The sequence below is a fragment of the Cuculus canorus genome, chromosome 9, assembly GCF_017976375.1.
Source record: "Cuculus canorus isolate bCucCan1 chromosome 9, bCucCan1.pri, whole genome shotgun sequence".
Lineage (NCBI taxonomy): Eukaryota > Metazoa > Chordata > Aves > Cuculiformes > Cuculidae > Cuculus > Cuculus canorus.
Genome location: NC_071409.1, coordinates 24778708 through 24806589, shown reverse-complemented (window position 1 = coordinate 24806589; position 27882 = coordinate 24778708). Strand labels below are relative to the sequence as shown.

General features: G+C 40.4%; 1 protein-coding gene across 1 annotated transcript in view; it reads left to right on the top strand.

Moving 5' to 3' along the window:
* Positions 1-20035: 20035 nt before the first annotated feature.
* The window catches only part of MME (membrane metalloendopeptidase), a 49666-nt gene continuing 41819 nt past the window's right edge, over positions 20036-27882 (top strand). Inside the window, exons 1-2 of the mRNA XM_054074342.1 lie at positions 20036-20270; positions 22266-22342. The gene's annotated coding sequence lies outside the window, so the exon portion shown is untranslated. The remainder of the gene's footprint in view (positions 20271-22265; positions 22343-27882) is intronic.

Here is a 27882-nt window from a genome sequence, read left to right as displayed (position 1 = left end):
GCTGGAAGCTTAGATGCCAGTTGTGTGTGTTTTCGTTCTGCAACACGTCTCAAAAACTTGGGAACTGAATATCTCTCTCTAAGGGTGCCTGCTGAAACACAATCCACATGTCAGCATTATTTTATAGGCCTCTACCTTCCTCTAGTTATTCACAAAATTGCCTGCCAAGTCCAACTTTCAGGATATAACTAAGAACACAACACTCAGATAGATGATACGCTCTGCTTTCTATGACGCAGAACTCAGACCACGCTCACCTACTGGCAAGGCACAGCAGTGGCCTGTCTGCATTAAATTACAAATGCTATGCCCCACACATGAGCCACCTTTGTCTGAAACACACTGCTTCACTGAGAACAAGGGTGATTAAATATGGACAATCTCTACAGTCAGTTTGGCCATGTCATCATCTCTCCATGGCACATACTATCAGGAAAAATAGGAGATGTAGGTTTCCAGCAATAACTTTCTTCTTGAAACTCCTGTTATTCAGCAGCCAAATCCCACCAGAGTAATTTTCACGCGGGTCAAGAGCAGCAGAAAGAGGCCAAAGTGCAGATACCTTGAGTATGAGCTATGATTCACCTGATGGGTGAGTAGAAACAAGTCCAAACACACTGAATCCTGTAACTGAGAATGCTGCAGTGTATCTTGGCAAAGTGCATTGGATGATGGTAACTATAATAGTAATAACAATAATAAACAAAGCTGAGAACAAAGAAGTATCCTAGTTTCAATCACATAATTGCAGCATAGGACGTGCCCAGAGATAACGCGACCCCCAACCCAGTCAGATCGGTGTCTCTTTGGCTTGCCTTGTCTCCCAGGTAAGTCTCACTGGGAAGTGTCTGCAGTTTATGTTCTTTTTTTCTCACATCGCTCTTTCAAAATTTACTGCCTCAACCAAGAACACTTGTATTAGCCTTTCCAGTCACACTTTGAGATACGAGTTAGGACAGACTGCACCTATATTGTAAGAAACGCCAAGACACCACACATTCACCTACACAAGTTTGGAGACTGACTGCCCGCCAACCACCAAAGGGAAAATCCCCAGGACCATTCCGTATGTTAGAAATGTTTGGGTATATTCTCAGATGAAATGTGCTTACTTAGAGGAAGAGCATCACTGTTTCTATGCATCTCATCTGCCCTTGCAGCAGCTTTCTCTTCCTGTTTTCCCTCGGAAGAGGTCCAAGATGATCTAGCAGGGGTTGTTTACAGTTTGGGTTCAGTCTGGCTATAAAGGCACTGTAGACTTGTGGAACCAAGTCAGTCTCAAACCTTTGGGCTTTGTTACGATCGCAGAGCATAAATACAGTCTAATTCCTGACTTCCCACTGTCTCTATTACCCACTGCAAACATGAGCTGCAGAGAGTCAGACTGGTCTGTAGGCATTCCTAAGAAAGGCTCTTTTAAGACAAAACACAATAAAAGACTCATTCCTTTTAAACCAGAAGCACAAAGCAAAAGCACAAAGCACCCCAAGCAAAAACATGCACACAATTGAGTTGCTTTGCACATGGAAATGTGGTGAACACATGAAAATCCAGCATATTTCTGTGTAGCCTTGATCTTCTGACTTTACTGAAATCCATCACAATACACTAAAATCTAGTTTTACTTTGAAAACCAAAAAAATCCACCATCAAATAAATTGCACAAATTTAATAAATTTGACTGTCCCATACTAGCTGAAAAAAATGATTACCTATGTTTTAAAAAACTGAGGTGTTCATATCCATAACTGTCTGTTCTTCAGAAAAAAAAAAAAGAAAAAAGACAATGGATAAAATCTCTTATGTCAAAGTAAAATTAATTACCAAGTCACCAAGCAAAAGTTAATAATCCAAACAGGGTCCTACTTTTCAGACTAAAATGAGTAGGAATATCAATCCATATTCAGTGAGAAAACATCATTCCTGGGCTGAATTCAATGTGAAAGACTCATTAGTAGTTTGGTACATTAAATGAACGGAACAAACTCTCTGATGTAACAAGGATTCTAATAAGTACCTATGAAAGTCTTTTTCCTTAGAGATGAGTCTCCATAACTTCCCACAGTGGTGCCTGAGGGCCTTATTTTGTGGGAATACTGGTTCTGTCAAATGAGCAATTGCTCTGTTGTAAAAAGCAGGATAAAACTTCCTAAACTGCAGGAGAGGGAGGAGTGATTAGGGCAAACAAATATAAAGTATGTGTGCTGTATGAACTCAATGCTCTCTGTCTCGCCTCTGGAGCTCTGCATGCATGGTCTGAAGCACCTGGAAAGGCAGCAAAGCATTTGCTCCCTTTGTCTGAATGACCACCCTGGTTCACCACCAGCTGCAGCTGCTCTATCTGATGCAAATGGAAGGAATAAGATTTCCCTTATTGCTCAACAAAAGATGTTCTGTTGTGAGTTTACGTTTGGGCTCTGTGGCACTCCTGCTGCCAAACACCTGCATGTCTTCAAACACATGTGCAAAAGAATCGTGTTCCATGCTTCATGTTTATGTTGTCAGATGCCAACCACAACTAGGTAAGTAGTGAAAGTTTACAGGGAATTCTGCTTCAACATTGCATTTTAGCACTCTTCGCACATCCCATAGCAAGTCTGAATAACTGAATAACAAAAAGTAATCCATTTAGCTTACTATTAGAACAATTCCGCAATACCAAATATATTGTAGAATACATTGGGGAGAATTCAGACATCTTATTCAGTTTCGCTTTTTCTTTCATATTTTTCATGCCAGTTCTGATTCATTCCTTTTAAAAGACTAGTGACATTTGCTCTTGATCCTATTTGAAGTGCTATATTTTATTTATTTATGAACTGAGATAACATAGTCTATGCATGTATTTTAAGAAGAAAGACTTCATCTGACTCGTTCTGTTCAGATTAAAGCTGAAAAACTAACAGATGAATTTCCAAAGAGCAGGGTGGTGCCCTATAGCTGGAAGAGCAGCCAGGTGTAATTACCAGTTTACTTGTGATGCCACTAGCTCTAAAGATAAAAAATAGGCATTGCCTTCTCACGGTGTTGTATACTAAAACATTTTCTTCACTTATGGCAATTGAGATTAAGGACAGAAGTGAATCTATACCTTAAGCTATTCTTTCCTGTAAAGCTGTTGGAATACCAGTTATGCAGCAGGTCCTCATGGCCTGAAATTCTAGTTGAATTTTGAATTCTAGTTGGCTTTTGAAATTCTAGTTGAGCTCTTCCATGCCAGTGACACCAAACACATCTCTCTGTAGCAATCATAGAATCACAGAATGGTCTGGGATAGAAGGGAACCTAAAGAATATCCAGTTCCACGGCTCCTGCCATGAGCAGGGACACCTCCCACTATACCAGGTTGCTGAAAATCCTATCCAACCTGGCCTTGAACACCTCCAGGGATACGGCAGCCACAACTCATCCGGGCAACTTGGGCCAGCATCTCACCAACCTCACGGGAAAACATTTCTTCCTAATATCTAATCTAAATCACACCTCTTTCAGCTTAAAACTGTTCCCCCTCATCCTATCCCCGTGCTCCCTGACAAATAGCCCCTCCCTAGATTTCCTGTAAGTCCCTTTAAGTACTGGAAGGCTGCAAAGCTTGGGTAGAAGAGCTCCTGCAATGAACAATCCTTCCAACCGCTCTCAGTGCAGCCTTGGATCCACGGTCATAGCTGTAGCATGGTAGCCTACACAGGTGTAGCGGCATCAGCCAGCTGTATCAAAACTGAGAGGCTGAGATTTGCATCACAGCAAGAAGCTACAGCCAGAGTAGTACCACCAAGATTTGTCAAGAGCTACTCCAACTCAATCACTCTTTTCCTATTGCATATGAAATTAGAAAGTATTTCAGAAGTCCACCTGGCTGAAAACAAGAAACGTTTGAAGAACTTTGGCAGTTTCAGGACTAGCTTCACACTTAATTAAACTCAGTTGATGTTCAAGGACAGTGAAGTCATATTGCATCATTTCTGACATTTACACTTTCCTCTTGTTTTGTTCCTTGTGTATAGTAAATTACTTCCATATGTATTTTGAATTTAATGAATGCATCAGAGACTTTATAATCCATAGTAATTACTCTGCAATTCAAAAAAAACAATGCAATTCTTGTTTTCCATCTTTAAAACAGAGTATAGAGAAGTTTACTCTGGGCATCAGCTCCTGCTGTGTATGGTCACTTGTTTTATTCAAGAGCTTTTCTTAGAAAAGAACATGAGAATTAGTGCTCTGGCTCTGATTCGGGGTAGAACTGACTCCTTTGCTTTCTTTAGAAATGCTCACTATGCTGCGCAAACTGGAGAAAAACACTAAAAAACAAGTATATATTAAGTGTAGAAGGCAGAAATTTTTTTGACTCCTCACAACCACAGTTTACAATAAAAATCCTGAAAACTCATATTTTCTATTTTAGTCTTTCTGAAGTGATTGTAAAGCTTCTCATTAATAAACACAAACCTTTGTTTCAATTATGATTTTATGACTATGTTTTAGTAAGTTCTCTTGTCAAGGAATACAATGGATGCACTACGTTGAAAAAAAAAGATTAAAACCTCATCACGAGAAGGCTTTTGAATTTTGGGTAATATTTGCCTTCATTGTTTTTGATTGTGTTGCCTTTCAGAGTCCTCTTCAAGTATCAGAAATTTACCCCAGCCTACATGTAAAGGAAAAGGAATACAAAAAGTCAAAGGTGGTCTCTGAAGTCAGAATAATGTAAGAGATTACGACAAAAAATAGGTACAAAGATAAAAGGGAGGGAAATTACAAATTCCATTGCTAGAGCACTGTTAGAAACCAAAACCAGTTCTCACCTAGTACTGCTCTTCCAACATTTACTTCATTGTTGGGGATAATGATCCCAGATAAAAAAGGTTTCCAAATATTTTACTAAAAGCCTAGTACTTCAGTTACCATTCACTTTAGTGATATAGCAGTTCAATGATCAGGCATCTCCTTTCCATCCTGTATTTCCTAGGAAAAGGGCCACGACCGCTTATGTTTTAGTGTGGAAGTTATTTTTTAAACAGCTGCTGAGGTTCTAGAGGCCAATTCTTTCTTACAGGCACACCACCGCTCGTACCTACCCATATGCTATTGATGTTCACACTTATTACATACATCTCCATTCCCGACTTACGTAAGGAGAGATACCACACTGATGCAACAGTTATCTCTTTGAAGGTCACAAAGCTGCCAGAGTTTTCCAGACAAAACAGTCCAATAACAATTCCCAGAAAGAAGAAAACTTCAAGTCTTGTCGTGTTTCAGAGCACGTTCTTTGAAACTGAATCTAGTGCTGACTAAGTGAAGCACTGTACAGAGAATGCACATGGTCTGATATAGCATGCTCAATTATTAATCACACCAGGCATTTTATATCTATATTTAATTAGGCAGCCTAAGAGAAACCCAAGCAATATGTTATTTTGGCAGAAGATTCAGCGTACTATCAGGATTTATGGCGTCTTTCCACTCTTAAACATATTGATTTATATTTAACAAGACCTTTGAGTTCACTTGTGTCACTTGAATAGCATTTCCATGGCAATGCTGCAGGTTCCAGGAGCGCAGCTGAAGCTCACCGAGCAGTTTTTACAGCACTAGTGTGGGAAAGGCTGTCAAAACAAGTTCTCTGGTAGCACATGAAAACTTTCCCCCCATCTTCCTCAGGGCCATGCTCTGCACCTTCTAAGAATCACTTGGAGTGGAGACACAACCCATGGAGAATATTTAACACTTGTTTCACAAACATTCGCTCTCTTTTTTGCATTTACCCTTTCCAAATACCCACGGAGCACATGTACAGGGACTGGCCTTTAACTATCAAATCCATCAGTTGACTGGATCAAGTATAAAAAGATGCAGAAAGAAATATTTGTTTAGACTTCATTAAGAAGGAGTAACTTTTATATAGGATTTTGGCATCCAAGGGATACAGGGCTTCACATGGAAGCTTCATGTGTGAAGTGCAAATATTCAGCCCAGGAGCATCAGCTACTTAATACAAGAAAACTGACAGTAATTTTTTATTTACTTAGCCTTTCCTCTTACCGCTAGGCATGCCAGCAAGACTGCCAGTTACGGGGTTAGGTTTTGACAAGCAATACCCGGCTACGGGGAATTAACCTAGTTTAGGTTAGCTCTAAAAAGAATTCTCTTCCAAAGGCATTGGCAGCACAATTTCATCACTGCCATAAACCAAATTTGTACAAGCAACACCAGGGCTCTTAATCTCGATTTATGACTTATTGTTGCCAACTCCGTAAAACATCTACAATCATTTGAGTGGCTGGATTAAAGTCAATTGTGTGGGAATGAATGCAAGTCTGTCAGCTGCAATGAATGCATGTCCACCTTGCACTAATCCTGAATTGGACTCAAAATAAATCATTAGAACTGGAGTCAGGATACATAGCATATGGTACAGTTCCAGCTGCGTTTTGGAAAACTGAGTGACTCAGTTATATTCTTATCTGATTTCCTTCGGTTCTTGAAATTTTTCTTCATTTTGCTCACAGGAGTTGAATGTACACATCCTTTCCACAGGACACACAGGCTGATGGCCATCTCAACTTTACACAGTCGCTTTATTTAGAAGGCAGTGTCCACCACCCAGTAACTTCCCAACAAGATCCGGCCATGTGGCATCTGCTGCCCAAGCTGTATCACAGAAGATTTCATCAGTCTACATCTCTCTCTATTCTGTTGCAACAGCTGTTCATGCTGAGATTCTTCTTCTGAAAATGGTTTTATTCTCCACAGTAATCTAAATCCCTGGACCAGCTAGAAAATGAAAGTGGCATACAATGGAATAGGCTAGGTTTTTAAGCCAAGGACATATAAAAAGGAACATTCCTTGCAAAGAGCAATGACTGACAGGATCCAATTCAAGACACTTTCACCATCAGTGCCATAAGGAGCCAAGGTGACAAATGTGGGAGCATTTAGCTTCCCAAACAACATCACTGTGTACACAATCAGAGGCAACTAGAGGGAAACTTTTTCACAGTGTATGCTCTACCACGTACATCAGGCACACGATTCCCAGTCTTCCGGCGAGCCAATCTGCTAACATTCCCAGTAAACTGAACAGCCCAGACACTTACAAGAAGGACAGATGAAAGACTAAAGAAATTATCTTAATCCATTTCCTGGCTAACTGGCTGTTGTAACGATTGAAGGGTGTTCAATACTAAAGCTGATAACACTTAACACGATTGTGACAACTATGCGAGAGCTATGATTGTATCTTGTACAGTTGAGCTCTGCAAACAGTTACAACCATGTTACATTTGAATTTTTAGAGTTCTAAGGATCACTGATAAGCAGAAAAAGAAAGACCTTAAAATAACATCATTAGAAGTATCATGTTTCCCAGCTTGAAGATCAGACAATATGTCACCAAAACATAGAAGTGGTCCAGCACTTAACATTGCCTCCATGAGGCTTCTAATATATAGAGAATGTGGAGAGAAAATCCACATGTATTAGGAAAAAAGGAACATTACATCTTCAAAAAATATTACCAGCTGCCTAAAGGCTTTAGTATTAATTTTGCATGCACACTGATCTGTGATCTGTATGTGACAGATTTAATTCATTACCTTATACAACCTGCCACAAAAGTACTGCTACCTATTATGCATACACTGAAATCACAAATACTCTTAATGATGTGTAACTTCAGGTAGAAGTTTATTCACAGGGTTTTGTGAGCAATGTGCAAATGTCTTCCTTGTCTAAGCATTGGGAAAATGGCTAACGCATTAGTACAATACAGTACATGGGGCAGGTGGGCCATTTCTGAAGACTCCAGCATGAAAATCAAGGAAGATTTACTAGAAAAAAGAAATGACAAGGATATGTGAAGAACAGCTCTTTTGGCAAGGTTGTTGACGTGAGATAACAACCAATCTTCAAGAAAAGGTAAGAAGAAAAGAAGTTTATTGCTGAAGACGACAACTGTATGCAGTGTCACCATAAAAAAACACACAACTGACACCAGTTCAAAGCCTGTCCTTTCTGACCATACACTGAACTGGCAACCAGACAGAACTGCTCACTAACAGAAAGGACGGTTGGGCTTTTGCTTTTAAAAATCACACATGCTAACTGGCCTTCAGCTTTTACAATAGACTCTCCAGCTGAACTTCTGAAATGGCTTGTTGAATTGAGGTGTCGGTTCACATCCCAAGGTCATCATCTCACAGACTGAGCACATAACTAAAACCAGTCTCACACATGGGTGAAATGGGGCTATCTGAACAGATTATGGCTTGTAAGACTGACACACAGCAGTCGTGCATACCAAGACTCTCAATGCAGTCTGGTCACTAAACCACAAGAGTTGATGCACGGTAGTTTAGTACTGACCAGAGAAATAAGCCCCAGCTGAAACAGTGCAAATGTGGTCTGCAGTTGCATAGCTCAGACGTTATAATCTCACTGAGATAAACCCCTGGCTAGTAAGAGTCATATACTCACGCAGCTGGAATTCTGGTCCATGCTATAAATGTCACAAGACATGGGCTGAAGTGCTAAACCTCCAGCAATGAAAGCCTGAGTTATTACAGTGCAAGTCAAGTGGCTAAGAACCACTAACCAGAGTTGTCAGAACAGCAGGAGGAACAGCACTGTTCTGAGGACACAGATGGAGCACACACAGCCTCCCAGCTTTGGTGAGGAGGAGAAGATATTTTCATTTGTAAACACAAGTAATTCTTCAGCTCCATTTAGCACTCACCTTGTTTGCAAACAGCATATCTGAGGGAGTATTTAGTAGTTAGAATTGACAATAAAAAACAAAGCTACTTCTGCAAGCTTTCAGATGACCTTGTCACCACTCAAAATATGTCTAAGTATAATACAGACTAGTAAAGGAACAGAACCATCTTCCCTGTTGCAGGGACACAACAGAAACCAAGTTATATTTCTTCTCAGAGAGCTGTTTCAGACACTCTCATTTCAGTTTTGCTCAAGATCCCCCTTATGTTGCATCTCAAGCACTGACAAATTCAAACTATTCTGACCAAAACTGAGAGATGAATGTTAAAGCCTACAGACCTTTCTGGTTCAGGTTTCAAAGGGTTCAACCTTAAGAGCTTCCAGCGATCATATGTGGGAGAGTTGGAACAGAGAACAATAGCCTCTATGAAACAGCTTTAAGGGACAAATGCATTCATTTCCATTCAGAAATCAGTAGGGATTAAGTCTTCCATCTGCTTTGCCAATGAAGTCCTAACTCATTCTCCGAGTAAGGAAGGGTGACAACACAGCTTGCCTTACTGCAGTCCAGGTGAGGAGGGAGAAAGCTGTGATTGTGACAGGAAGGACAAGCCTCATCTCTGCCACAGCCTCCAACGTGCATCCAGAAATTGTATCCGTCACAGACTTCAGTTACAAAACCTTTTGTGAACTTCACACCAATGGATGAACAATTTACAGCTGTCTAAATTGTCAGTAGCTACTGACTTAAAATCAACAGCCTTTCAAAGCAGTCAACAGTCCCATCTCCTCAAACGGGTTGGCAATTTCTACCATCAAAGCACTCCATTTCTTACTACATTACAAATCACAGTTCTCTCAAGTGCCCAGAAAGGAAAGAGCTTTCATTCACTCCATGTACTGCCCAGCTTCCTCTGTCACACAGTTTGCCTGAAACTAACGTGCTATTTACAGAATAATCATTAAGACGTGAACTCATCTCAACGGTTAAGATCATTAACTGGGGCACCTACTTCTAATGACACAAATACTGATCCAAATATCACTGACACAAGAGTGGGAGAAGCAGAGGATTAATAATTGCAACTAAATCCTGGCCTCTGTGGTAGGGAGATCACTGAGCGTATGGCAGCCAAAAATTGTGGTCTGGGACTTTCTTCTAGGAAATACAGAATGCTACAGGAATATCCACCTCAGAAATGAAGTTGCTCTGTCTTTTTCGTCTGGCTTTCACATTACAAAGTCATAGTGGTAATACCAGGTCTGACCATCAGATATTGAGGAAAAGGGGGCTGCCATTTACTTGAGCTGTGTATAATATGCAGGACAATTATGATCAAGCTGCTGTGGTATCTTCAGTATAAAGGCCAAATGAACAAAATAAACGCCACAAAACTGTAGTAGCAAGGAGGAAAAGAGCTACCCAAAACCACCTGAGGCACAGAAGGGCTAAGGAGGTCATATTCCTTACACCGGAATGTGCACTGTGGAGAGAGGTCAGAAGAGGAGCAAGCCTGAACAAATTAGAAATGCTCATGTGTGGCTGAATGAACACTTACACACAAGCCGTCCCAGTAGAGAAGCTCCACAGAAACTTTAGCACTGACTTCTTTCTCAGCCTTATGAAGTTAGGACATTACATAGTGACAAGAACCATTTGAGAACTTCAGTGCTGTCTCAACACTATCCTTTGGGTTTTTTAAGAGTTATTCCTTGTACAAAGAACAGTTTAAAATTGTTTGGCACCTCTCCCTGGTTTTACGGAATTCAAGCATCTGCAAAACAATTTTCTGCAGTCCTAGACCCAATGTCATTCAGTTTTATGTACTGCAACTTGTCAGAAGGAAACACAATACTGCAGAAAAACATAATACAGCTATGTAGCAGAATGAATAAAGCTCCTAAAGATGGAGTTCTCTGAAAGAAAAGAATTCTGTATTTGGCCTGTCTGGAGCCATAATGACCTGCTCTTGCCATCTCAAGGGTAAACTGTCTGCCAAGCTGAAAAGTAATCTGAAAAATGATGGAAGGGCATTAGAAGAAATTGTGAGTTTCTGTAACAGCATCAAGTATATCTTATCTGGTTTAAGACTTCAGACTGTTTTTGAAGCCTGACAGTGATTTTCCTGAAATCTTTGCATTCCACACCAGTAGCAGACAGTATCTGCACGGCTGTGGTTTTCACTCCGTGGCTTCCTTGGGTTTCTCAACTCTGATGCTCAATAGTTCCTTAAGATTTTCACACACTTGCCATATGAAGCCATTGTGACAATGACAAAGATCAATGCTTGGATCATTCATTAAGATTGACACGAAAAAGCCTCAAATCCACTTTGAGGAGCTCGTAAGAATCACTTTGGGTTAGTAATGGCCAGTAGATCTCATTATTTCTGACTTACTTGCTATTATTTACTCTGCTGTCAACACAGACTGTATTAATACTCCGTTTCAATACGATTTGAAACTTACATTTTTATACACATCTTGCCCCTGACATGAATTTGAGATTCCTTGTTTGTATTCCTACAGATACTGAACCTAATACATACGCTGCAACAAAGGTGACTGGGAACATACCACGGGAAGACAGCAGCATTTTGTTTTCTTCAGGAGATGTTTGCCTGTGTGCTGCGGATGACTGACAGCTTTTTATTTTCTGTGTGGCTTGAGGCCTGTTATCAGAGCAAACACAGTCCTGCTCATTTGTAAAGGGAGTTTGGAATTCTTTAATGGGTGCCAATATTGGCTATCACACTTCGAATTTGGATTCTGTGTGTGTTGTAATGCACTAGTATTTTGCTTAACTTCTGTATAATTCAGTATTTCTTTCTTTCCCCCACTGTGTCCTAAAGTAACACTTTTTATTCCAAATCTCTAACTGTCATTCTGGGGAAAAATGTGTACAGAAAATTATTATGTTGAGAAGACGTATTTAAATGGTTGCCAAAAATACACAATTTTAAAATAGTAGGAGCAAAAGCAAAGTACTGTGGCTTATGGCCTAAAGAAATTTTCACTCCAAAAATCTTATTTCATATACAATAATTTCCCCGAAGAATAATGCTGTTCTTGTTTTTAGATGGGTCTCTCTGAACACTGGCACAAAATTTAAGATTAACTGACATGAAGCATAATTTAGCCTGAGTTCTCTTGATTAGGCATCCATTGGCAGCTTCTCCTGAACTACGAGGAATAACAATTAACTTTAGATGGAAATATGAAATCTAAATTACAGTTGCTAAACCTAAGAACAGCAAAGAGAAGATTCTATTAAAAGACGACATATTCAAATTACATACACAGCACCTTTCATTTACAAGAATGGGTTCATTAGGAATGGCAAATGTGTGGATAGATTATGAAGTTTAGTATTTCTTTATATTCCTCAAACTTGATCATGAGCAACACAAGATTGTACCTTGTTTTCTGTCAAAGTTTATATGCAGAAAATCTTAACTAGCTTCTCAACTGTATATAGATACAACTCACCTCACATTCCATTGAGCCTATTTTCCATCCTAGATCTTCCAAAAATCACTCACACCTCTCCTGGAACTGTGCTTAGAACTTCAACAGGGTAACACCTGATAATACAAGCAGATTGGCAGTGGGCTTATAGCTATGGGATAGCGAGTAGCACTTGATTTGCAGTCTGGATAATGCAATTCACTACAGAGTACAGATCAATGACAGATGCCAATATCCCAATACACTGATACAAAATACTTCACACAAAGCAGTCAGTCTGTTAAGTAAAACTACTTGCAAAACATCTTTTCATTAGGAAACTCTTACTTCATTCTTAACCTGACTGTAAATACTACTTGACGCATTGCTTCCCCAAAGCTGTTTAGTTTCCCACCCACCTGCCCTAACGTGGTCAAGCTGGAACTGAAAGTGCTAAAAAAAACCATGTTGAGCACAGCTTTGCTAGATTTTCCTGGTTTAAAGGTCATACTCAACTGACAGAACCCAAAGGGAAAGTTTCCTAGGCATATTACCCCCATGGAGTCTCTGTAAACTCCCCCAAAAACTGAGACCAAAGCAAATCACATTTGACTGGACTGATATTATCTTCCAGCATACCCTGACCTTATTCATCAAACTACTCAACTCTCCCCCTTATAAGCACAGCATCTTTCTCTCTTTTATAAAGCCTGAAGTTTAAGTACATTCAGATGTACCTGTTTCATCTCAGGAGGCATAGCTGACATTCTCAACTCTCCCAAACCTCCTGCTGCTGTGCTGCACAGTGGGATTACTTCTACCGTCATCACCAAGACAGCCCAGCTGAGAAAACTTCCCTTACTTTAATCAAGTGACCTACCCTCCATCACATTTCTTCCTTACTTTAATCGAGTGGCCTACCCTCCATCACATTTCTTCTTTGTAGGAGGCAGTAACCAGTGAACTACCTTGAAAAGTTATTAATGTAGCTACATGGGGACACCACAAGTCTACATTTGCTGCTTTATCTGCCTGGTAGTGTCCAGCTGCAGCCTTCACTTCTACAAAAGCAGTTCCAAAAGTATATTGTTTCCTTTGCTAAGTACACCAAAAGTACAAAATGGTTAAGTGGTTACTGCAGAGAATGAGATCTGAGTTATTTTATCTATTAAAAATCTCAATTTATTGATACTCTTAAAGTGGTCCATATTATGCCCATAGCAAAAGTAAAGAGAAAGAGTTACTTATCGCCTATATGAGACAGTAGTGAAACACTGGACAGTACTCAAACACGTGTAAGTATAACCTTAGAAGGAGAAAGAATGGAAACACTCAAGTTAGATTTCCAAATGAGCCATTGTTTTGCTTTAGTTTCTTAGCATTCCATCTCTATGATGAGCAACTTCGCTCTATTTAGTAACAGCAATAAAGAGTTTTGAAAAGTGTTCTCTTCATTTGGTGGAAGCTGAAACATTTATTTTAAAATAAAATAAAAATAAAATAAAATAAAAACCGAAGAGCCATTCCCAGGATTCCCTCCATCTTACTGAGTAAGGCTGTGCCCTGCCAGACTACAGTTGTGCTTTCTCATCTTTTTCCTCGTGTAAGCCTTGCTTTTCTCTTTCTTAAACGACAGTACAGCTTGTTTCCTGAACAAAGTGAAATGTGTGTAGGAAAACATGCATCAATGAACATCAGTTAAGAAGTGATTAAACAGATCCACAGCCCAGAATCAGAAGAGAAAGGTAGGAGTCATCCTGTGCACGTAGGATCTCTGACCAAGCATGAGTATGGAACTGAGAAAGCCACTCTGGTTTTCAGAAGAGAAAGCACCTTGCCTTCTGTGCAGCTCAGTGAGAGCTGCAGACACCATAATCTTTTTCAGATCGATCTAAACAATAGTGCGGAATACTGGAGAGAAGGAAGACTAGTACGTTTGTGTGCTGGTACTGCTCTATGAGGGTTCTGCTTTTTTTGCAGGAAACAGAACAAATCTACTTCATCATCATACTGAATGGAAAGACTGGAGACAGTAAGTACCTTACCAGTCACGTCTAGAGCGCACAGAAAAATCACTAGGACTCCATCTCATTAATTCATCTGTGGATCTCATGTAAATCACAGCTAACTCCTCAGTTTGTATGAGTTGATTTAAGACTCTGCTTTTAAGTCTTGGACTTTTTGGCTGGGAAGTTGCACAACAGACCCCCCTGTCTCAAACCACTCTTCCTGCTTAAAAACTTACTAGAATTCTATTCTGAGATCAAGTTCTCGCATTTTGAATCCAACTGTGCTAGACACGCTTTGAAGATACGCCTTTAATGGGCTTTATCCCAGACATGCTTTGAAGATACGCCTTTAATGGTCTTGGGGCTGCTTCCCAGTCTTCATTTTACTAATATTAAGTGACTTAGAATTTTACCACACAAGGAGGTCCTCATAACAAACACTCATATTATTGTGGCAGTGCTTCATGTTTCAGATCATCCATTTAATCACAGGCATTGCTCTTGGACAGTTTCAAATGTCTTCCACGTGTATTCAGACAATGGTACTTCACTGTTCCCCTATATATGGCCAACAGACATTCAGTTATAATATATCATTTCCATAGGGCACAGGGGAAGTAGAGTAAACATAATAAAAATCCATAGGAAGAATGGTGGTTAATTGATAAAGAATAAGTATATTCATAGGGCCCTAATTAAATCTGTTTTCTGGTGCATTAAGGGGGAGGGAAGAACTTACTAGACTAGATTTTTTTCCAAAAGCACATAAATAACTTATGAATTCAAGTTCCAATGGAATGCAGGTGGGACTTGTACTACAAAAGGCTCCAGCTCTAGAAAGTAGAAATATTCATTGAACACACCCTGTCGGGTAACCTTAGAAAAGTTTTCTTTAGAAAATACAAAATCCAGAACTATTGATTTTTTTTTGGCAGAGGATAACACTAAAGTGTTAAATTGCATCACCTTACATAGTACCCAGAAACAAAAGGTAGAAGTATACGCTGTGTTAGAAACTTCTGTGAGATTTCAAACATTCTTGCACTGCTTCTTTTTACCATAAAAAAACAAACAGCCCAAGTGAGAATAACTTGCAGTATTGCAGAAACCCTCGTGTGCAGCGATAGAACCAAAGGCAAGTTTTCAGATGTGTGTCATGCTAAAAAGGAAGGAAATGAACAATATTTTCAAATTTAGAAATTCTGTTTTCAGTGGGCACTCAGCCTCCAGTGACTTCAAGGACACCTCTGCCCGCCTACTACCGACATGTTTGGCAACTTAACTTTTTCTTCCTGTGTCCTGCGTTTATCATACAGTGCCCATGTGGAATTTCACAAAAGCTAGAATGGAGAAAGGCTTTTTCTGGCAAGAGAAAACATTAGCATTTCAAAACAAAGGATAACAGTGACTGTATTTCCAAAAATGTACAAGCTTTCCATTTGCTTCCGTCTTATATCTTACTTTGGCTATCACTGGGGAGGGCTATTAATATTTAAGAGGGAAATGTGCCAGGATCTCCTTTTAACACAGTATTTTTAAGTTATTCCTGAGAGATCATCCGATTAGCCCCAGGGAAGCCATGGTTTCACAGCAGGGTATTAATGCAGTTTTCCATTAAAGCAGATACATACAAACAAAGCAGGTTGCAGCTTAAAATGAACAGTACAATCACATTTGTAACTAAAAAAAAATATTATGACTGACCTTTTCAACGTGATTTTTTTCAGGTACAATAAATGCAAAGAACATATTCATCAACTTTCTTTTAGCAAAACATATTCATGGAAAGATAGTGGTGTCATCTGCTCAGGTCTTTCCTTATTTAATTAAGCTGTTCTTCTTACACCAGCACCTGAATGTTTTAGTTTTAGCAAATGGCCCAGCAAGGTAAACTTCAGAACTTGCTCAGAACTTTTGGAATTTCAGACCTTCTAAATCTTTTGAGTTTCAGCTGTGATTGTGAGTGGGACAAACACAACTCAAAGAGGAATAACAACACCGAACTACACCATTCCTGAGCCTTACCAACATTAGAGAACTATTAATACTATATGTCGACATACCTATATCCCCTTCTGTATTGATTACTAAGCTTTTTGTGTATCTCAGCTCAGACAAATGAACTTCAGATGTGTTCTTACCTTATTAGAGCCTGACAGAGAAGATTTATTATTTTTATGCTGGAAACCTTACTGTGCTTCTCCACCACAAGATGAGAAGAAAATTACAAACAAATTATCACTTGTCAATATCCTTAAAATAACTAAAGCTTCAAACTCAGAATTCATCTTGAAAAAGCTATGAAAATCTTAACTGGATAGTAGCTGATTCAAATTTCTAATCTCCTAAAATGCTGCAAGCAGAAATGGTTAATTTTTAAATCCCAAACAAATTTGGATTATTCCCTCTAATCCCCATTAAATCATATGAAAGATAATGAAAAACTATTTTGTGTTAATCTTTACTAGCAAAAACATCTGAGAAATCTTATCCTTTAATCTCCACATAACTGAAATACTAAGATGACTCTGTCAGCGATGATTTTGCTACACCTGTCAAAACCAGTGAGCCTTCCCAACTCTAAACACGCTGGCAACAGGGAAGCTGTACCAAATGTCACCACTCTTAAGAACGTTTCAATGTTTATCTGAATGCTAGCAAGGTTTTCCCAGTAAGTATAAGCTCATCAGAAAATACGAAACAAAACCCAAACCCAAAATAAATCACATTAGCATACATCCAAGTCTTACACACACTTCAAATTTTAATCTCATTCTGCCTAGCTGATCTTATAGAACGTGCAGTGCATTTTCATTTATCATCCCAGCAGAATTGCCTGTCTTTAACAGTTTGCTTCTTAAATTACCAATACCCACAAAAGACGAAGTCTAAAACAAAAAAGCCCAAACCCACCTATTAAGGTAAAATACCTTTTCTTTATCACTACCATCCCTTATCAGCTAAGATCATTATCCAAGACATCTAATGTTAAGCTATCCAAGATACAGCCGGGTGCTCCAGTAGTGTTTCAAAGCATACGATATATAAAACCTGAGAAAAGGTGGGGATAAATATTTACAAACATTGCTGAGAATTTTATTCTGGCTCAGCCATCTTTATCAGAGCAGAATATTATTTACATAGTAAAAGCAAATTTCTATTTGTAAACAAAAACTAACAATCAGGGCAATAGTTCTTGCTGAGGGCAAATAATTTTTGTTTCAGGTAGAAACAAATTTGACTCATGAGCATTAGAGCATCCAGTCAGTGAAAATCGCTGATAATGTCAAATGGCATATCACATAGTTTGAACTGATCCTCCCAAACATAAAGTAACAGCTGTAAATAATGCATAAGCAAATACAATATTTACCTAAAACTGTCAAGAGAGCTTGAATAAACTACAAGGTAAAAGAAACCTCTCTATGAAGAAATTACAAACGGTAAAAAGAAACAGCTGAAATCTCACAATGCAAGGAGAAGCTTATTCATGTTACACGTGAAATTTAAAAATGCAAAGGACAAGGTTAGTTCAGTGTAAATTATTTTACACTGAATGCACAGCAGGCAAACACCACTCTAGATTCTTAAGATGTTCAAGATCAGATGGACACAGAGATGCTCTGACTTCATTTTTGTTCTCTCACTAAGCTAAACACACCTTACTACAATACACAGCCTGTCAAATTGAAGCCAGTAACGGGAGAGCCACAACTCGGAGGTACTGTTCTGTAGAACAAGAGGTCTGAACTATGGCATTCAAATGAAAGATGCATTTTACACTGCTGGGTACCAAAACCACCAAACAAGCCCCCAGCGAGCGTACTGCCTATGCTGAAAGATGAAAGGGGCTCTTATCCCCCATGGTCTCCTTGCTGGTTTTACTACCACGAGCAATGCTTCGAGTTCCATTGGCACTCGAAATTCACAAATCATCTGTCCTTCCTTTACTGCCTGGGAGAGGTTCCACAGGACGAATGTGGATTTCTACTAGCAGAATCTTTCAGCGTTCCTGTTTGTCTGGGATCATGGATAGAAGGAATGGACTGCTGGAGAGATACACCATCCCTGTGTCAAATAAAAGGCAAGAAAACTATTTTTGAAAGTACTATAAAACCACATACACAGAACAGGCAGAAACAAAGCAAAACAAGTTAGCTACACACTTAGTGAGGACTTGCATTATTTTATAGGCATTACTTTGCACTATTCACTCGGCTTTGACAGAAATATTTTTTTTAAATATGAACATAAGGAAAATAATTGCATTTGTTCTGAGCATTCCTGAGTATTTTTCAGATGAAATCTTGCTGGAGTGAAGGTCAAACTAATTGTAACATTATTCTAAACCAAGAAAAACTTAAAGGCCTACGAAAACATGCAGAAATTACATGAACACATTGTTGTGTATAAATACTACAATTTCCAGTCCTTAGAAATGAAGAACGGATGTCACAATTTTCACACAAAGAAGTTCAAACAAGTGTATTTTCTGGATCTTCACACCTGGTGAGAAGGAAGCAAGAACCACCACATGCCCAAAACACATAAGTACAACTATCCCCTAAAAAATTAATGGTAGTTTTCTCCGTTCACAGAACCTCTGCTTGGCAAAGGTGGATACAGTGTCTACCATCATCACCACCATCAGTGAAGAAACAGACCTAAGCCTGTTAAGCTATTTCCCCCTGTCTGCACTGTAAGCCTGCGGCAGCCGCCAAAATAATGCAAAGGCACTTGCACAGCTTCGTATGTGTGTGCATCCACCAGCTTGGAGTGATTCCAGCTGCCAACCTTGCACGGCAAAGCAGGGGCTGTGGCAGAACTGGACTGCAGGCTTCCCCTGAACTGTTTCAATAGTGGCAGGTCTCCTTGGGGTTACAAGTGCCTTGTCACGGTGCAGCACTGAGAACCACACTTCCATTATCAACTCAATGGTTTCCTTCGCTCACGCTATACCAGACACGCTTCATCATCAGATGCAGCGCTTCACTGTTGCCGTTTGCTGTTTCCTTTTGGGTAGGAAAGGACTATATTGAACTGGTCAACAAACCAGAAGTCTTTTCTAATTTTAACATGGCATTCCCTGGGGTTATCTCACTGAGTGAGAGAAAATAACAACCCTTCTGGGACAGGCTCGGTGCTTCAGCCAGATTCTCTTTTCTCACTTCCGCCTGAGTCACTCCCTGATCCCTTAGGCTTCCCTGCAGCTGGGTGTCAGATTATTTTGGCTGGGAGTTGTACTTGCACAGTTGGTACCACCTGCTGTAAATTCTTCAGTCCTTGTTATCTCTGCAGCAGTTCTTGGCCTTTCAAAAGCTAATTCAGTGAAGAAAGAGGAAGGGACAGTTTGTGCTTGAAGTTTAAACTGCAAATTTGTTTTCCTGAGGCTCTCCAGATTGATAGGTTTTGATTATATTTGAAGAACTCACAGCGTGACACAATGAACTATCAACTCCCGCTGCTGCTATCGTTTAAAGAAAGCCAAACTCTCTGCTGTTAAGTTGGATGATCAGTGGTAAAAATACATTGTAATGCCAAAGACCACAATGGAATTACTTTACCCACAGGTGACAGAGCTACTCTGAAGTTGTGTAAATAAGAGAATAAAAGTTCGCCGTACCTCTTTGTATAGATAAGAACCAAGCTGCTGGGCACAAGGGAGGCTCTAGTATTTTTGTGTTTGTCCCACTATACACAACAGTCAGCGTTTTAGAAACACGTGTTTTCAGTACTTGGGATGCCATCAGTCAAGTAACGGGGGAGGTAACAGAGATAGCAGTGGTAGTGGTTACAGAAACAGCTGAATTTACATTCTTGTATCTAAACAAGACGTAAACTCACTGTAGCTTCCAGACTTGAACATTCCACAGGAACAAATTGATTTAACATCAACAAGTGCATTTGGATTGCTGCAGTCAGGAGATACGAGTATGGATCCAAACTAGTCTGAGAGATGCTGATAAGCACTACAGTTAAAAGAAAATCTGAATTTGAGCCCAGAGCCAAATTTCAGCAGTCAAACTCAAGGCTAATCCAAAAATAGATCTGAACAGCCCAAATTTAAGAATGTTCTACACTTACTTTGCTGTACAGGTAAGCGGACTAATTTTTATTGCTGTGTGGTCTTTTTACAGGGTAGTCATTGAACAAAGAGAAGAAAGCTAATTATGTTTTGGGTAAACCTGGAAGATAAAAGGGCAGGTTTGTACTACTATGAGAAAACCAATCATTTGTTTTCTGCCTCTCCTTTCCCTTACCCTCCACCCTGTCCAAGGTAAAACCTTAATCCAAAGAACTGAGATGTGAAGTAGGAGGAGGAAAGGATTTTTAGGTTTTATGTATTTTGAACATCCTCTTGGAGAAAATAAGCAACAACAGAGGTTGATACTTGTTCGCAGTTATGAGTAAGATTAAACTAGAATTTCATAATAAAAATAACCTGGCATTTAACAATACTATTTGATCTACCCAAAAGATATAGAAAAAAAGTAGTGCTGCAGAAGCTTATAAATGGCAAACAGGTAGGATTCAGAAAATACTTCATGATGGTTTTTTAAACACAATTATGTATTCAAACATCAAACAGCAACAGTAGTCACATATACTTACATTATGCTGCATACGTGGTGCCTATTTAATGTGTATTTTACTATTCATCTCTGATCAAATATAAAACATACAATATAAATTCTCAGATAAAACACACATCCTAGGTTTTAAGCCATAACCAAGACAATTCTGAGAATCTATTTCCGCACTTTAAGTTAAAAAAACTTTGAATTTTTTCCTTGTTCTCTGCAAAATAAACATTTTCCTACTTCTCATGTCACTGTTTTATGCGTGTTTAGAGATGCCCTAGTTCAAAATCTTTCCCTGTATAAATCGGCGGCGTCTTTAAAACTTCTTAAGGAATTTAATAGGTCTGGAAACTCTTAGTAGGCTACTAAATCCCCCTATAAATCCTGGCAAATTCTCAAGACTGCCCATTCTCACAGGGATACATGGCCTAATTACAAATCCATTAAACACTGTGAGTTCAAGGGTCTGCTTTAACCCTGAAATTATTTGATCCGCCTTACACTAATAGCTTCAGTGAAACAGAGAAGAGTAATAAAGGACAAAGCCAACAGGAAAATAAAGTGAAAAGAGGGTCAGAGAGTAGACAAACTGAAAACATGAAGAAAGTAAATGGCAATTGAAAAAGGCTAAGTAGTAAGGCAGAGAACACTGAGATAAATGAGATGACTTTCAGCTCAAGGGGAAAATAAAAATACTGCTTGCATTGTATAAGCTCTTTCTTAGCCAAGTGTAAGTACACTAAGAGAAGACGTGAAGATGTTGATGTCATGCCACCTCTCTCGGTGATAAAGGTACAGGACCAGCCTGGACTCTGCTGTTCAGCAGGGGCCACAGCCATCCACTGCACATGAACAGGTATCACTGCAGAACTCCCCCCCGGCAGGGGCATGGTGGAACTTTTTAAACTCCATGTAGAGCAGATATTTGCTTTTATTATATGTGCTTAATTTTTCAGGCATCTGCAACTGTGCTTTATGCACCTCAATACCACGCACAAGCCCCTAACTAAATGGCCTGATTTCTCAGGGCAGAAAAGTGTCCTACATCTCAATCTCATTGATAAAGTTCCAAGAAGCCTTGCCACGGGATCCAGTGAAGGCAGAACAAGTCCTCACTGAGACAATCAGTAGAGATTTATTTCCTATTACAGATTCACACCTAAGGGGCTTTGCCCTTTTGTATTTTAAGGTAGAAAACTGAATGTAAACCATTAGAGAAAACTATTAAGTTTTCTCTCCCTGATCTACTGTTCAATGTGACCTGAGAAGGATCATCTGGAACAGGAAAACCCTCACTGTGTTCTGGCAGTCCAGAACCAGGGTTTTTTTTTTTTCTCCCCATTTTCTATAAGGTACTCATGTTACACAAGTGTTGTGCTTTGTCATCCAGAATTAAGAAAAGACCAAAATGAGACATCTAAGTCATGGACTTTGTTCAAATTATCTCATTGTCCAAGGACGTGGAGCCAGCTAATCTATGACACTGAATCAGAACTTATTTTTCTTGCAGACTATTTGCTTATATCATTTGGATGGTGAAAAGCAACTCTAATCTAGGGTGCAAGCAGCAAGGAAAAACAGAAAAATGTGAGTACTGATTTGCCACTGTGCCAGCCCAAGGTGGCATTCCTTCCTGTCTTATTAAGTTGTGGCTGACTGTTCCCCAGTAACCTAGACATTACTTCTGAATATTGTCAATGTCATCCTCAATGTAGACATTTCTTTCCTCTCATTTTGAATATCTTCCAGCCTTAATAATGATCTCAATTGCAACTGTACTCAACACTCACAGCAAATGTGGCCTTTAGTGTTCAGCATGTTTATTAGGCTTGCAGTACATCAATGGCTTGTTGTTTTAACAGAATCTGACAATGAAAGGAATCACACCCTTCGGCACAGCATAACCTGATTAGTGGCTGTACCAGTCTTGACATTTTTGCATCCTACTGAGAAAACACATACTTTAGGATCTGTTCTTCAAAGAGTTTGTCTCTCCTGATAAAGGCCTCCTCATCTGTCAACAATCTAATGTAGTCAACACACAACACAGGCGTGCAGTACTGCGGCAGAACACTATCTTAGGTGTAACTCCCACGCAGCACTGCTATGCCTTACTATTTATATTAGGTTAATCAAACATCTGTTTCATATTCTGAACAATAATTCAAAGTGTTGTTGGACAGGATGCTTAGATTTGTGCATGGGAGTTAAAGGCACAGAAGGCTGGCATATAAATTCAAAACAAATCTAGTCACTTTAATACACTGAAATAATATCTTTCCCCTCACTTCTTTTGCTGTACTTCTAATTTTCACACTAAGATACCTAGGAGGAGATGCTCGCTGTATCTGTGGTTAAGTACTGATGACATTCATTATGAGCCTCTAGAGAAGGCAACGAGGCCTGTGTTTTGTCAAAAGTGCTGTAGTTCTACGAACTCAGCAACAGCTGTGAAGGCTACTGAAATATCTGGCCTCCAAACACATCCAGATGAATGTCATACTAGAAGAAAAGTGGACCTTGAAGAGGCAGCTCATGTGAGAGCTCTTCTGAGTGCAGGTTGGCACACTCAGTTCTGGGAGAGCATTTACGCTGTACAGCACAGCAGCCATCAGCTTCTCAGGCGTTCTATACTCAAGCACCCAAATTAGAAGAGCACACATAAGGCTTCACACAGTGTAACACAAAATTTCTAACACCCAGTGCAAAACTCATTATTGCCCGGTAACTTCAGACCACTCTCAGAACTTGTTTTGTTACTCTGGAAACCATCAGCCCATCTTTCTTGGGTACCATGGCTAAGTTTTCCTCACCCACCAGCACATGTAGCTACAGCTTTGCAACTTGGTTCTGAAACAGAACAGTTTCAGCCAGCACCGAGCCAGTATTTGGTACAGGGCAACCACAGTTATCACAAGAGGGGATATTTCAGCAGGCACACACCTTTGTGCAGCCATGCAGGGCCTGGAGAGAGGACTTGGGACAGAGAGCAGTACTTCCACAACTTCCATGCAAGTCATACCCACTCCCTGAAGCTTGTCTCGCTGCTCAGAGACAGTGAGGGGTATTTTTCCTAGAACGAGTTGCCTTGTGCCATCCGGAGGCTGCTCCAGGAGGCTGGGGGGCGTGGCATTTGACAAGCCTGGTGACAGTGCATAGCTGCTTCACTTCTGTCATCTCTTTCTCCATTCCATTCCTAAGTGTCTGGGTCCTCTTTAACGAAATGGATCATTTCATAGACTCCTTTTTTTGCCACAGAAATTCAGCAAAACATGTTTTTTAATCTACACTTGATTAATGCTACCATTAACTCCAGAAAACACCTAGCATCTATTTAAAATTTCTGAATCATTAATACTAAGAACTGAAATTTGCAAGGACTGGTTCTTATGTTACCACGATACCTGTTGTACCCTTGCTCACATGACAGAGAAGTCAGAAACACAACATATAAGAGAGACTGGACAAGCACTCTGACAGACAGAGCCAGTTCTACTCCTTGCATTAGCATTTATCCCAACACCGGTGCCTCTGGGGACTATGCAACACACTCAGTTTGAACCTTGGAGGAATCCAAAAGAGCCCTCTGTTTTGTATTTCACTAGAAGTAATTCTTTCCAGAAACCTGCTCAAATTCATGTCCCTTCTGTCAACAACAGGACAGGCCCTTTCATACGCTCACTCCATGGCTTCCAACTTTATGTCCTCCGCGGAGCTGAGTGAGGCTGGCCAAATAACATTTCCTGGATGGCAGAGTCATCTGTAAACTATCAAGTGGATCCAAAAACCTATGTTCCTTTATGTCTTGGTAGCTTTAATTATCTTGTACAGACACACCAGGCATTATAATACAGCTTCAAACAGTGCCGCAGTCCAACGTATCCTTAGCCTTAATCTCATTATTTAGTAGGATCTAGCTGCTATCATTCAGCCTGCAGAAATGCAGAGCAAGCACACGCTTTAATAATCCAAAATATTTCCACGTTGTGATCCCCACACCTCCCAGCCCACGGTCCACTCTTTGGTCAGCAATGCTCCTGACTCTCTTGCATTCCCTGTAAAGGAGCAACCCTAAAGCACACCCTGCATTATCATCTGGCTGCTCCACTTCCCAACCACAGGCTCTTTGGCAACATCAAGCTCTGCAGTAAAGGCAAATAGGAAATCACTAGCCCCAAGGGCTAAGAATAATAAGGATGATGACAATGCTAACCTAGCACAAGCAACGTTCAGGCTTTCAGGATGACATTGAGAGCAGCCCTGGAGAGAAGGACTTCTGAGGGGCCACCATTCAGAGCCACACAGAAGCTCACACGAGGCGTCCAGGGCTCCCCATCCTGCTGACGCGCTGGCTGCAGGCATGGCGCCCTGCCCGGAGTGCCAGGCACACCAGGACAGGGCTCTCTGCAATGGAGGGGTCACCATGGGTGCAGTAATTGCTGTGCCCTGACTGTGCAAAGAGCCTCAGCCGTGGCACGCGCCTCAGCCCCAGCTCCCACTTCAGCTCCCGCCCCATTTCCCACCTCAGTTCTGCCTCAGTGCACACCTCAGTTCACACCTCTGTTCTCACCTCAGCTCCTCCTTCATTTCCCAGGTCATTTCCCACATTTGCCACATCATTTCACACCACATTTCCCACCTCATTTCCCAAATCATTCCCCACCTCAATTCCCACCTCAGTTCCGACACTTCCCGCCTCAGTTCCCACCTCAGTTCCCATATCATTTTCCCACATCATTTTCCACCTCAATACCAGCCTCAGTTCCCGCCTCATTTCCTGCCTCAGTTCCCGCCTCATTTCCCGCCTCATTTCCCACATTTCCTTCCTCAGTTCCTTCCTCATTTCCCACCCCATTTTCCACATTTCCCACCCCATTTCCCAAATCATTTCCTTCTTCATCTCCTCCCTCATTTCCCGCCTCATTTCGCACCTCAGTTCCCACCTTATTTCCCATATTTCCCATATCATTTCCCACCTCATTTCCTGCCTCAGTTCCCACCTCATCTCCCAAATCATGTTCCGCCCCGATTCCCACCTCAGTTCCCACATTTCCCACCTCAGTTCCTGCCTCAGTTCCTGCCTCATTTCCCACCTCATATCCTTCCTCGGTTCCCGCCTGTTCCCATATCATATCCCACCTCAATTTCCACCTAATTTCCCACATTTCCCACCTCAGTTCCTGCCTCATTTCCCACCTCAGTTCCCTCCTTACATTTTCCACATGGCGGGGTGTTCATTCCTTACATTTTGCACCTGGTGGGGTGGGGACTCCTTACACCCTGCGCCTTTCCAGCCAGCACATCCACAGCAGCTTCTTCTCCCGTTGTTGCCGCACTAAAGGCCTCCCTGTGCTCGTGCTCTTTTTTTTTGCAAGGCTGTGGTTTTAAAGTGAACCGGAAAAGTGTGACTAAGCTTTGCAGGGGCACAGTTCCACTGTGCAGGAAACCTTGTACTTAATTCATCTCCATTTTGTCTCTTACCTTTTGCTTCTGCGTTTACATTATCACCAACTTTTATACCCTCTGCAGACGTCACCTGCAGCTTTACCTCCCTATAGTTTTTACTTGTTTCTTGCTCACACCTATCACTGTCAGAATGGCTGTAGAGAAAATTGGGACCTCAAAAAGCCGTTTAGCCCGTGTTGACTGAAGCTTTGTGTGTGGCTTTTAGGCAAGCTCAAAAACAACCAAAAAAAAAAAAGCAGCTTTTCAGCCAAGCATTTTATCAGGCTCACAAACACCTGCAAATCAGTTACACCACGAAGCCTGTCGACTGACAAAGACAAAGCTTTGTAATACAACACAATTAGACCTGAATAATTAAAGCACTGAAGCAAATATTTTGAGACCTACGCTGTTTAGTTCCCTGAATAAGAAATTGGATTCATTGTAAACCTACTGAGAGAAAAAAAAAAACAAACCAAAAAACAAACAAAAAAACCCCCAAAACAAAACAAATGAGTAGACACTCATTAGAGTTAGACTTAAGCATCTAAAGTCTCTCAGAGTCCAACTGCACTGGACACACACAGGGCCAAGGAGGGAAGGCACGAGGTTTTCCATTTTCTTCTCCTTCCTGTGACACAGGACTTCACAGGGAGAGGAGATCAGCAGGATTAAGATGGGTGGTCAAAATCACACAAGCAGCATTAATGTTGGCAGCTGTTTGTTTCTTGAATGTTGACTTTGTTACTTTGGGAAAGAGCTTTCCCAAAGGGAAATACAACAAGTATCATCAGCGTTGTTTCACAGTAATGTAAATGAGTCCTGATTTCCTAAATGTCATCCAGAGGTCATGCTGGGAATAAGGTCTTACTGTTGTCAGTTCGGACTGACTGGAGAAAACAATATTGAATGAGTTATTGGCTTTCCTTCACTTGATGAAGAATTCAGGTGGAGCTACTGTGACGCAGCTTGTTTTTCTAGAAGGCTGGACAGTGCAATCATTTTTGTATGCAGTTCTGAACTTCTTGTGGGCACAGTTTTTGCAAGAGCACACTCCCCTAGCCACTGATTTTCAAAAGATAGTACTGCTATGTCCTCTTGAATTAGTATTGAGCAGAAACCTCTGCTTTTCAAGGATATTGATATAATGACAGTGTGCTTTTTCATTAACTCTTCTCTTTTTCATTATTTAATTCTCTAAATCTTATACTGAGATTTACTTGGCTCTGTAAATTTACCACGTATTTGTTTCAGCCTGGTGGTTGTCCACCAGAAGACCCGAGAGCTGTCAGCAGTAGTGCCAGATCCCATTAAACTTACCCCTAAAGGATGAACCTGCAAACTCATAATCTTACTGTCTTTCTCACAGAAAGCCTTAGAAAACTCAGGAAGGTCACAAGGACAAACTATTCTAATCTGTCTGTGTGAGGGTTTCATCATTTTTTTTTTTCTCAGTTCCGGGGTGAACTTTCTGTTGTTGGTTTGCGTTTTTTGTTTCTTATCTCATCTTTGTGAAATTACAGGACTAGAAAGAGGAAGGCGAGTAAAAGGAAAGCAAGCACTTGGCTTTGACTGGAATCAATACGAGGTGTAATCTGCGCTTTGGTTCATCCTGGCACTGTTTGTACACCCCAGCAATTTGTAGGGCATTTCCATTAATAGAGTAAAGCTATCTGTTTCTT